At 47.6% G+C, this 11005-nt stretch overlaps 1 pseudogene; it reads right to left on the bottom strand.

Annotated features, from left to right (window-relative positions):
* Window positions 1-5546: 5546 nt before the first annotated feature.
* Window positions 5547-10674, bottom strand: LOC109773247 (wall-associated receptor kinase 3-like; annotated as a pseudogene).
* Window positions 10675-11005: the final 331 nt, after the last annotated feature.

Raw genomic sequence — 11005 nt, 5'->3', positions numbered from 1 at the left:
GTTCGGTGACGCTAGGGTTGTAGAGATATTAGTATGCAGTAACCCGAAAGTTGTTCGGAGTCCCGGATGAGATCCCTGACGTCACGAGGAGTTCCGGAATGGTCCGGAGGTAAAGATTTATATATGGGAAGTCTTATTTTGGTCGTCGAAAAAGTTTCGCACTTTATCGGTATTGTATCGGGAGTGCCGAAAGGGGTCCGGGGGTCCACCAAGGGGTCCACCAGCCCCGGGGGGGCCACATGGGCTGTGGGGGGTGCGCCTTGGCCTATATGGGCCAAGGGAACCAGCCCCAAGAGGCCCATGCGCCAAGAGATAAGATAAACGGAGAGTCCTAAAGGGGGAAGGCACCTCCGAGGTGCCTTGGGGGGGAAGGACTCCTCTCTGGCCGCACCCTTCCTTGGAGGAAGGGGCAAGGCTGCGCCCCCCCCTCTCCCTTGGCCCTATATATAGTGGGGGGAAGGGAGGGCAGCAACACCTAAGCCCTGGCGCCTCCCTCTCCCTCCCGTGACACATCTCCCTCCTCCCGCAGTGCTTGGCGAAGCCCTGTTGGAATCCCACTACTTCCACCACCATGCCGTCGTGCTGCTGGATCTCCATCAACCTCTCCTCCCCCTTGCTGGATCAAGAAGGAGGAGACGTCGCTGCTCCGTACGTGTGTTGAACGCGGAGGTGCCGTCCGTTCGGCGCTAGGATCATCGGTGATTTGGATCACGACGAGTACGACTCCATCAACCCCGTTCTCTTGAACGCTTCCGCTCGCGATCTACAATGGTATGTAGATGCACTCTCCTTCCCTCTCGTTGCTAGTAACTCCATAGATTGATCTTGGTGATGCGTAGAAAATTTTGAATTTCTGCTACGTTCCCCAACAGCTCCCGCCCTCCAACTTCGGAGGTTTTCGACCCAGGCGGCACGCCTAACTAAAGCCGGCTCCCAGCTGCCGGCTTGCTAAGATGGGAAGCTGATCGAGCTTCTCAACTTCTACTCAATCTCGGCGCCCCAATCAGCTTCGGGGACTACTGTCGGAGTAAATGGCCACGGGTAGGCTAACCGACTACCCCTGGCTCTTCAGAAAAATTATCAGGCCTTTGGGCCTCCCAACGCTCCAAGCATTGGACCCCCTTTCATGGCCGGCTATCTCTGGAGCCGACTCACGGAAGGCGGCCCAGCCTCAAGCGACCTCCCTCCCCGAGACAACCGCGGGGTGGCTGACTCCAAGAAGCCGGCCTCAAAGAGCGCCGACTCCAAGAAGCCGGCCGAGACCACAACCACCAAAGCTACTCCCCCATAACGGTGACAAGACGGGGAGTGGCCACAGTGCGGCCCACTACCCCCGAAGCCCGAGGCGGGCATGGCTACAGGAGACCGTACGGGACGGCCGTCTCCCGTGCGGCTCGGCACTGTAGCCATGCTAGCCTTGACGTCATCCACGACAGACTCCCGTACGGCCCACGGGCGATGGGCCCCTTCAGCTAGAGAGAGGCGTGAAGGCGGCCCGGCCTTTCCCAGTCGGCCAAGGGTGTAGCCGGCCCCCAGAAGCCGGCAACTCCCTTCCTCGAAGCGGGAGCCCCATTAAGGAGACAAGACGAGGTAAGGCTGCAGTGAGAGCCCCTGAGGCGGCCCACTGTAGCCACGCTTACCTCGACAAAGCCCTCGTCATCAGAGGCGAGGCTACAGTAAGCAGCCGCCGACAAGACCCTAGGCGGTGGGGCCGGCCTGTCGACCAAGAAGCCGGCAGCCGGCGGGACCCAACTAGTCGGCGGGACCCAACAGCCGGCGGAGAAGCCGGCGAGCGTAGACACTGACGGCTGGGGCCAGAGCTCAGCCGGATTACGATTGTACCCCCGGGGGGTAGGCCTATATAAACCCCCCGGAGCACCCATGCAAAGGGTTGGCTTCTAAGCATAGCACACACACCATAGATAGAGAGAAGAGAGAGCTAGCCTTGTTCTTCTTCTCCCTTGAACCAAACAGCTCTAGGAGCGATTGTAGCTACTTTCACCGATCTAGTGATCATGCGGAGACCCCGCAGAGCAGGACTAGGGGTGTTATCTCCTCGGAGAGCCCCGAACCTGGGTAAGATCCGCCGGCGTGCATGTCTTCGCCTCATCCCGTTTCCAGGCACCGGCGACGTTTTATTGGCACCCACAATGATAAGCCACCCGTTGGCATATGTCGCACCAACCACCCGACAACTATGCATTTAAATGTCAAGATTAAGTCAAAATAGAAAATTCGAACAGAAAATTCAATTTCCCAGCAAAAACAATATTAAATACGAGTAGCTTGTCGTACGTAATAATTGTTTTTACAAAATCCCTCCTCGGCATACCAAGGGTCCATAGCCAACAGATTTAATCTATTATCTTCTTCAGACTGCAATCCTTCTCAGACAACCGAGTATATGGCATTACCCGCTTGAAGTTGACAACCGGCTTGACCTCCTTGCCGTCACTGCACTCGGGACCAACAATGCCGATCGTCTCAAGTTCTAGATCAGGAAAATGCGTGTGCATCATCGCCCAGGCCTATCGAGCTCCTTCACGTGCAGCTGACGCCTGCCACGCCCGAATCCGAGCACGCCCCTCTTGAAGGCATCGAGAGAGCTTGAAGAATGTGGTAGGTATGGCCTTCTCACGTCACAAGGCCTTGAAGATTTGCTCCATCGCTAGTTGCGCCAATTTGTGCAGCTCTTTGAGCAGCTTCAGCTTCTCTACAAGGACGACACCGCAGGTCGAATCCTGGAATTGATGCTAGAACAGCCGCGCCCACTCATGGGCCTCGTCATGGCTCCCACTATAAAAGTGGCAAGACCGTTCGACACTGAGTGGCGGGTCGGAAAAAGCAGCTGGAGAATGCTTGAGTGACATCAGGCTACTCATAGTGAGGAGTACCATATACTAGTATCATGCATATGATACTTCTACTATCTTCATAGTGCATAATATAATAGAGTACTATCATAGATGATCTTATTTATTGCAATGAATGATACAAGGTAGTACTCCCTCCATCCGGAAATACTTGTCCTCGAAATGGTTGTATCTAGACTTATTTTAGTTATAGATAAATCCATTTTATCCATTTTGAGGACAAGTATTTCCGGACGGAGGGAGTATAACATTTAATATGATACCGTATCTACCTATGTAACTCTAACACACACACACTCTCTCTCTCTTTTAATTCTCTGCCACGTCAGTGTGTTTGCCGTTTCCAAGTGCATGATACTAGCTATGATACCACCACTATGACCATCCTCAGAAAAAGCTCAACTCTCGAAGATGCCTTGCAAAAGATAAGGCTTCCATACACCATTTTTGAGGCTTGCTTCAACTCTTCCCTCGCGGACGTTGCCTCAAACTGGGCCTCCTAGAGGTCCCCGGCGAGTCGCTTGGCCTCGGCAGCTGAGGCATCCTTGTCGGCCTTCAGCGCATCGTACTCCTTGACGCGATTTGTGAGGTCCTCCTCGACATCAACCGCCGTTAACTGGGCCGCCTTGCACGTCTCTTGCTCCTTGCGGAGCAGATTGATAACCTCTTTCTCCTTCACCCTAAGGCACTGCTCCTCAGCGCGAGCCTTGTCAAGCTCGGCCTCCATGGCAGCCGCGCGCTATTCCACATATGCATGACCAAAAACGGAGAATAAATGGCATAAGTATATAAGCCTGCACGAAGAAGAATATGAGCGAAAACATGTTGGTCATCCACCAATGGCTACTTCGGCACTTCCCTTTGAGCCGCTGAACCTCTAGCTCGAGTTCAGCAAGCCGGCTTTTGGTCTCCTCCACATGTAGAACGTTGTTGGTTAACACTTACGCTTTGTCCTGCATTGCAGATCTTTTTAGATATTCAAGATGCATACATGCTGGGGCGCGTAACGACCTCGCATGCTTTCTTACTGACAAGCAATCCTGAAGCTCGAGGCCGTGCCTCCTTGTGCGGGAGTGTTGGAAAGAGAGACTAGGGCTTTGGTGTGTGTGGGCTAACGAGGAAGAGCGTGCTGGGAGTATGCCAGGTGTTTCCACCAGTTCGTCTTCTGACAGTAGCAGTACCAAACTAAAACGCGTACCCTAAACTGTACAAATTTGGGACCGTTAGTTTGACATGTCACTAATACGAATTATTCCTTAGTTCAGTGGGCCGGCTTTTAGTCTCCTCCACATGTAGAACGTTGTTGGTTAACACTTACTCTTTGTCTGGAATTGTAGATCTTGTTAGCTATACAAGCTGCACACATGCCAGGGCGCGTAACGACCTCGCATGCTTTCTTACTGACAAGTAATCCTGAAGCTCGAGCTTGTGCCTCCTTGTGTGGGAGTGTTGGAAAGAGAGATTGAGGCTTTGGTGTGGGTGGGTTAATGAGGAAGACCGCCCTTGGAGTATGCCAGGTGCTTCCACCAGTTCGTCTTCTGACAGTAGCAGTACCAAACTAAAACCCATACCCTGATCTGTACAAAATTGGGACCGTTAGTTTGACATCTGTACCTAAAGTGGTATCAGTGTCGTTTCTCTCTTGGGAGCATCGTTTGTGGAGCAGCGCAGGAAGACAGAGGTAGGAGGTGGAGCGGCTTCCTCTTGCACGGAGCTTCGGTGGAGCTGTCAAGTCATGCATGGCCGACAGGTGCTACGTTGAGTAATTCCTGGTTGGCAGGTGCTACACACGACAGATCTTCCAGAGTCTTCGCGTCTGGACGGACGAGCGCAGGGCAGTGGCGCCGTGGTGGCGTCAACGAATGTCCGGATTGGCAAGGATGATGCAGATCTATCTCCTGAAGATGGATCAGTGGTCCAACAATGATGGCAGTTCCTAAAACGTGTGCATGTGTTGTGCGCTTTAGGTAGGCTGCACCGGATGTTAGTCCCGATATGTTATGTGGATGAATCGGCGACGACACCAGTTTTAGATATGCGGAGTGAGAGCACTCCAAATTATCGAGTCTGTAGTGGTGAGTGGTGGCTTCGGGTGGATTGATGTATGTTCTTGTTAGTCCTTTGTGAAATAATTAATAAAGATGGTTGCATGTATCGGTTGATGCAGAGGCCGGGGGTTTAACCTCCACTAAAAAAATCTCACTAACACGAATTATTCCTTAGGTGGGGATATTGCTTCGTCCACAGCGAGATGTCTATGTGTCTTTGTCAATCTTAAAATCCGATCAGTTGATATTTTTTTCCAGAAAAATTTCCGTTCTATTTATGTTCAACCATGACAGTACAATGAACACCAGCAAAAATAAATATTATATGTGAGCCGTAGACTACCTAGAACTACAAGAAGAATACGTTATGTAAATAATATAACTAGACATGACTGACCGAGCTTTTACATGAAAAACGTGTGTTCCAATGATTCCTAACTGAGCTGGAGTAGGTCACGCCGTAAAAGAAAGATTGCATTTGATTTATTTTCTAAATTAAGCAAGAAAGCGTATGTACAGAGATCATGTCGTGATTGTTGTCTCACTGAGCGAACACGGGATCACTTGCGCATGTAGTACGAGGGCTAACTATTTTCCCATTAGGAACCCATAACAGTCCAACTCATTTTGTTTTTTTATACACCCTTCCACCCCTGGCTCACTAGTCTAGAGGACGACACTATCAGCAGTGGATATACAAGAAACTAAAGCTGCCAACTGTCCACATGAGTCTTTGATTTGAGCACAAATTCACTAAGACTAATAGTGGATATACACCCAAACAAAGCTGTACAGCGTGCACATGAAATCTTTTGCTTGAGCACAGTTTCACTACAACTACCGAGGACAACTTGCAGATAGTATGAACTCTTCTTCCATACTATACCGGCTTGTTGACCCCTCATTATCTTTTCTAACTGATTTATTAGATTGGACACCTACTTCAATATCATTATTGTGAACTTCCTCAACCACCGCCTTATGTAAAACATGCCCCTCAGATGTACGGACGCCTTCTAGTGTCAACTCCACTTGCCTCATGGTTGGACGATCCTCTCCACTTAATTTTACACATGCTATGGCAATAGCAGCCACTTCTTCGACTTCTTTGCCTCCTTCCTCGATGACTTGTGGGTCTAATATATGGGGCAAATTCCCTTCCGCAAACAAAGTAACAAAATGTACAACAAGACTCTTGTCATTTGAGGACAAATATGAAGATGTTTGTGCCTGGTTAGCAGTTCCACAAGGACAACTCCAAAACTGTAAACATCACTTTTCTCCGTGAGGTGCCCAGTGTAAAAGTACATCGGGTCCCAGTATCCTCTTGTACATTGAGCCCTTGTCTCTAAACCAGATTTCTCCATGGGAATGTACCTTGATGCTCCAAAGTCTGCTAGCTTTGCTGTTAGAGTATCATCCAAAAGTATGTTAGCAGACTTGACATCTCTATGGATGATAGGTATTGCAGCGGCTGAGTGAAGATATGCCAAAGATTTTGATGTTTCAATGGCTATACGAAGTCTGTCACCCCACGATAATGATCTTGGTCCTTCGACATGAAGATGCTCATAAAGTGTTCCGTTGGATATGAAATCATAGATCAACATTGGGACTTCAGTTTCAAGGCAGCAACCAAAGAGTTTACAACATTCCTATGATTGATTTGTGATAAGATAGCAACCTCATTTATAAACTCATCAATCTCCTTCTGAACCACCTTCTTTGGTTTCTTGATGGCTACAATACGTTGGTTTGATAAAATTCCTTTGTAAACGGTACCATGCCCTCCACCACCAACCACAAGATCACTGTCAAAATTGCGTGTTGCCTTCTCTAGCTCTTCCAATGTTATGATCATACTTTCTGCAATACCGACATTTTGAGCTACCAGTTATTGCAACAATTGACCATGATTCTGCTCGAAAAACTTGTGTTTTAACATTTGTGCCTTCCGATGTTTCACTTTGTTTGAAACAATGTATGATGTGAGAATCAAAAAAACTAGACCTATCCCGCATGAAACTCCTATAATGGCAGCAGTTATACCTGAACAATACATACTCCCTCCTTTCCGGTTTATAGGGCTCAATTCAAAAATCTCACCAACCAAGGTAGATGGTGAGTGGTGGAATATTTTTTGTAATTTGCAAAAGCACCCAATTAATGCTCTTGTTTTCCAAAAAAAATTATGTTTACCAATGTATTAATTGCAATGCATGCATGCATAACGTACATGCATTGGTCAATTTTCTCTTAATACTTGCATGCAATGATTTAATGCACCTTGGAATCTGAACTTGTGATAGGGAACAATCAAATTGAGCCTTATAAAATGAAAAAACTAAGATTTTGAGATAAGCCCTATAAACCGGAAAGGAGGGAGTAGATTCCTTTAAATACCCACTTGTAGGTGAAACCAGCATATTGTTTTGATTGTGTAATGTCACCCTCTATCTAGACTTTCTAAGAAACAAAATACATTCTCTTGTAGTATGACTAAGTTTGCAACTTTCTATATAAAAAACAATAACTTCTAGAGAATGAGAGTGAATACAAAGATACTTATCATTCTGTAAAATTAAAATTCATAATCTCCATACGAAGTTGCTGACCTTTAGATGAGATGTGGTCGCCTGTAAAAAAGGAAGAGGGAGTGTGTGTGTCAAATCTCATGTAATTACATAAAGCACCAGAACAAAAAAATCAACATTGATGCCTCTATTGTACATATGCTTTTCATACTAACCTTTGCATCCATGAGGTTCATAGGGGTTGCCTTGGTAGCCCTCCCAACAATGGCAATAATAGCCTGTGTTCGTCCCAGCTGGTATGCACCTGCTATACTTGCTCTTGCAGATGTTAGCAGCTACGTCCATAGTGCAGTTTAGACCCGCCGACGACTTCACATGCTCACGCAAGTCATGTAAGCCTACTGATTCAGATGGTAGCACCTTCCATTCTACAACAATAGGAACCTTTGGTGCAAATCTCAATTTATTTTGAAGCGCACGCGTCTGTTGGTCGGAGACGAGACGATTGTCGAACCACCCCTCCTCCGCTATCAGGGCATACGGGGGTCGCGCCATGTTATCCGGGAAATTGTTCATGTCGGCAAACTTGAGGCTCAACATGCTAGGCATGCCATCCAAGGACTCAGAAATGCGTGCCTGGCAACAACCGATGCCGTAGCAATTCTTGTTTCTCACAATCGGCACCCTTCCGGCGCTGACATCGCTCTCGGAGCAGAAGCTGGTGTAGCCGCTGATGATGGACGCATCATTGTCAATCCCATGTAGCGTCGCCTGAACGTTACACCCTGAGAAGATGAGCTCATTACAGGTAGACAATGAGTAGAGCACGTCCCCTCGGCTTGTGAAATGTTCATTGAAATCATAACCAAAGTTATTTTTGGAGTTAGCTTCGATGACGGCGTATGAGCTAGTAACACGCAGTGTGGTGTTTGGGAGGGAGATCTCTTCAACTTGGAAGATCCCAAAGCTATCAAGTAATAGCCGCGGGGGCTTGCCGCTTGGGTAGTCGCAGGTGAGGTTGAAGCCTGGCCGATAGCAGTGGGACGGCCCGATGCCAAACGGGTACAGTACATTGACATCTCCGCATTTCCTTTGGCATGTACCACCTTCCGCTTCTGCTTGAAAAAAAATCGTACTATAGTGTATTAGTAACTAATAATACCCTGTCCATCCTCAAACGTATGAAATATTATGCTTTGTGAAGACAAGGCGTTGATAAAGCATTACTCTATTAACATGTTAATATATGATATAATATCATAATTACTAGGAAGTAGTTTTGAAAATGACGAATGATGCCAATATCATGTCATATAAACACCATGTTTAATGAATAATTTGTTGGTCAAAGCCACATCTTAATATTACGCCTTACACCTGGAAAACAAATGAAGTAATTAATTAATTAATGATACAGTGTATTTTTACTCGTTGATAGAAATTCAAAACTCTTATTCTAGTAGTACTTGCAAGTGCAAAATAATCAAAATTGATAGTAGCTTAGCTTACGTGTGATGGAAACAAAAGGAACGCAGCCACCGGGTATGGAATTGTTACCATGGGTTCCTGGTGGGCACCCACAGTCAAACCCTCCGTCTGTATTGGTACATACACCGTCATCAAGGCACGGATGAAACTCACACTCGTCGACATCTACATCAAATAAACATTGTTCACTATAAGCTTTCAAGTAGATCATGTTCATATGATGTACTCCCTCAGTTTCTATTTACTCCGCATATTAGCTATGGTCAAAGTCAATCTTTGTAAACTTTGATAAAGTTTATCAGTTTTGCTACAACTCATCTAGATGAGATATAATTTGGTCTCATTCATCTTTTATAGCCATTGGATATGATGCTATAAGATGCGTGTGTGCTGACGTGGGTTGTATCTGTTCTTGTTTTCAAAGTGAATGAAACGAAATTATATCTCATCTAGATGAGTTCTAGGTACTCCCATAATATTAACATATCAATAAGAAATCAATACCATTAAATTCATTGTTGAATGTACTTTAACATCATATAGATTTGTTATATGGTAAATATTTATATTCTTTTCTATAAATTTGGTCAAACTTTAGAAAGTTTGACTTCAGTCAAGTCTAATATGTGGAGTAAATAAAAAACAAAGGGAGTATATATCGAATAATATTGGTTTGATATCGTGGACGTTAATGCAATAGTCTTTATATAGTTTTAAACTAGATGAAACTTCACAAAGTTTAATTTATAACGAAATATGGGTATGCTATAGCAGTCATAGGAAAAGAACAAACTAACCTTGGCATCCGTCGCGTATATAGGGGTTGCCTTCGTAGTTATTGTCGCAGCGGCATGTATATCCTCCTCGTGTACCCTGATCGCACACGACGTGGCCATGGCTATGGGAAGAAGAAATGTTGGCGTCGACCTCCCAGCTCAGCCACACGGGAACTCCGGCCATGGTCGACGACTTCTGAAGTAGGAGCGGCCCGGAAACCCGTTTCTTCTCGAACCACCCCTCCTTGGCGACGAACACGCGTGTGGGCATCCGTTCCTCCTCGGCACTGTGATTCCGGCCGAACCACTCGAGCTGCACCCGGACCTCGCTGACAGCCGCTGCGGCGGCGACGATGGAGGCCTGGCAGCAGCCGAGTCCGGTGCAAACCATGCTACTCTCGAGCCTCGACGGTACGGTCCACATGGGCTGATGGGGTTGGTCGTCGCCGCACAGGGTGGAGCAGGCGCTCACGGTGGCGTTGCCGTGTTTCAGCATCGCTCTCACGTTGCATCCCAGCAGGATGAGCTCGTTCGCGCCGTATACCCAGGTGTCTGTCAGCATGATGTTGTAGGTCCCATGGTCAGGCCCTCCCGAGAATATTGAGCCGTTGCCGTCGCCATCGATCTTTACGTCGCCGGGGGTAAGTTTGACTAGCACCGCCGACTCGATGAGGCTGAAATCCTCCACATGTAGGATGCCTCCGCCACCGCCGAGCAGCAGCCGCGGCGGGGTCGTACTATTGTCGCAGGTGAGGTTGAACCCCGGCCAGTAGCACCTGGGCGGTCCCATGCCGAACGGGTACGGCACGCTTATGTTGCCGCAGATGGTGTGGCAGCCCGGCATCCCCATCGGCGCCGGAGCTGGAGGTGAAGCAGCTTCTCCACCGGTGGCAAGCGCTGCGGCCGTGAGCGCTATGATGATGATCTCCGAGAATGAAATGGTCATGTACGCCATTGATGGTCGAGCCTTTGTCGTTCTCGTAGTAGCTAGATACAGTTCGCCACCATCGTTTAGCCACAACCATGCTTATATGGTTTGCTCAATCATAACTCACCTAATGCATACCACGGTCACCTGATTAATTAGTCATTTCAACGAGATCGACGCGGACTTTAGTGAACACATGCGTCAATTAGTACACACCGCATACCTAACACGCTCCTTTCCCAAAAGCATGAAATATCTATCTGTACTCTCATCCATCTCATGAGCAACGCATGCATGCAGGAAACATGCATGATGCTTCTGCGTTTCTTCGTTCACAAGTTTAGATGCATGGCCGGTC

The sequence above is a fragment of the Aegilops tauschii genome, chromosome 5, assembly GCF_002575655.3.
Source record: "Aegilops tauschii subsp. strangulata cultivar AL8/78 chromosome 5, Aet v6.0, whole genome shotgun sequence".
Classification (NCBI taxonomy): Eukaryota; Viridiplantae; Streptophyta; class Magnoliopsida; order Poales; family Poaceae; genus Aegilops; species Aegilops tauschii.
The sequence above is the reverse complement of the archived record's forward strand: the minus strand, read 5'-3'. Positions and strand labels throughout refer to the sequence as shown.